The sequence below is a fragment of the Trichosurus vulpecula genome, chromosome 7 (assembly GCF_011100635.1).
Source record: "Trichosurus vulpecula isolate mTriVul1 chromosome 7, mTriVul1.pri, whole genome shotgun sequence".
Lineage (NCBI taxonomy): Eukaryota > Metazoa > Chordata > Mammalia > Diprotodontia > Phalangeridae > Trichosurus > Trichosurus vulpecula.
The window spans coordinates 54,024,597-54,026,721 of NC_050579.1; the positions used below are offsets into that span (position 1 = coordinate 54,024,597).

The 2,125-nt window shown below is 41.5% G+C and overlaps 1 pseudogene; it reads right to left on the reverse strand.

Moving 5' to 3' along the window:
• Positions 1-544: 544 nt before the first annotated feature.
• Positions 545-1,729, reverse strand: LOC118858339 (annotated as a pseudogene).
• Between the last annotated feature and the right edge of the window lie 396 nt (positions 1,730-2,125).

The window sequence follows — 2,125 nt, forward strand, 5'->3', positions numbered from 1 at the left end:
GGCCTTTTAAAGTCAAATAGAAAAGTCTTCATTTTATCCTAAAAAATAATGGAGAGCCAGTTAACTGAGTGGAGGAGTGGCGTGGTCAGATTCATGCTTAAAGAAAGTCGCTTTGGCAGTTGTGTGGATGATGGGTCAGAGAGGGGAGATACTTGATGCAAAAGGAGTCCAGTCAGGAGGCTATTGCAATAGTTCTGGCAAGATGTGGTGAGGTCCTGAATGATGACAGTGATGAAAGTGGAGTAGAGAGAAGTTGCTGTATGATGCTGTGTGAAGGTAAAAATCCAAAACTTTAGCAGCTCATTCTAATTAGTTGGGGAGGGAGGCAAAATGAGGAGTCGAGAATGACTTGACTGGGCAGACGTGGGAGGCTGGATGCTAAACCTCTTAATGCCATCCAGAATAAATCTTTTTGCCTGTCATATCATACCGTTAGCTCTTTGTGAACTTGTAGTTCATGAAACCCCCATTAAGTCTTTTGCCTAACTGCTGTCTAGCTATGCCCCTTCCATCTGGCATTGGTGAAATTGATTTCTTGAACTTAATTTTTAAAAAATAAAGTTTATTAGATCATAATGTGTCTGAATTTTACCACCTTTGTCAGAAATCGCTGAAGCTTACATTTCCTTGATCAAAGTCAACAACTTGCAAACAGCCTGGACATCTGCAGCTGAATTTTCAAGAGCCAGGCAAACTTCCCGAAATAGTCTCAATGATTGGGTCATCTTCTCAAATTCTTTTGCTTTCCTATGGCCTTTCTGAATAATCTCTTCAGGAAGACAGGTGAGCCTTGCTGCATTGAATCCATAGCTTTTAGGACAAGCACCTTTCGTAAATTTATAGAGGAAGGTAATGGTTTCCTGGCTTGGGTCTTCACATTCATTTTCAACCATGCATGCCATGTGTCCTAGGCACACAGCAACATTTTGGGAGTAATCCTCTACTAATGAATGGTAGTGTGTAGAAAATAAAGTACAACACTTTATGGTCTCGGCAAGTTCTTTAACAACTGCATTTCCTCTAGCTGTACCATCAAAAGTTGCAGTGTGTCTACCTAGTTCATCATGAGCACCAAGGAACGTTCTGTTGCACGCTGAAGTATGCTGGCAGTCTCATTCATTTCAACAAAAAGGGTACTTTCACCTGACATTATTCTGTCTGAAGCACCTAATCTAGTGAACACTCTATCAACTGGGGTGAAACTACAAACTTCAGCAGGAACGTAACAGCCTATCTGAGCCATTATAACCAAAAGACCAGCCTGTCTCATGAGGGTTGACTTGCCTCCCATATTTGGTCCAGTAACCAGCACACAATAAGCATCCCAGGTACTGTCTTCTGAATCTTCTTCCTTACAGCCTATCATAATGTCATTAGGAATAAAGTCATCACCAAAAAAATTATTTGTAGCGCATGGGTGTCGAGATCCTTTTAGCTTTAAGAAGGGTTGAGTATCCTCATCTGGTACGTGGATTACTGGACAACACATACGACCATCACCACCTCGGCTATAGTCAGCCAAGCATAATAAGACATCAAACACAGCAATGCACTCCACAGCAGTCTGCCAGTCTCTGTAATTTTTATCAAAATTAAAGAAGAGCCTCCTCATACAGTCCTTCAGTGATACATCTCTCCGCTCTTCGGCATTCATCAGATCAGCAAGCTTTTTCTCAATGTCCTTCGTCCAGTACCTTTTACAGCCTTTCTTGGTGGACTTTAGTTCATATTCTCCTATCTTTATATCCCCAGAGCCTAGCACAGTGCCTGGCACATAGTAAATAGCATATAATAAATGCTTATTGATTGATCTATATTAAATTTCATTTTATTAGATTTGGCCCAAGGTTCTAGCTTGACACTGGTATAGCAAGAGAAAATGCCAAACCAAGATCATAGAGAAAGGTAAGTAAAGGCCAATGTTTTTGTATTGAACCCAGTGTAAGAGAGTCCCAACTTGACTGAAATGCTGCCCATATGGAGCTCCCACCACTTCCCCATCCCTCAACATGGAAGTCCTACAAACTCAACTGCTCTTCAGCTTTTTAACCACCTGTCCATTTCAGGAGCACTCGCTGGGTCATGGGAGATATTATTTTAAAGCAAGCCATTGATGAGCCGACTT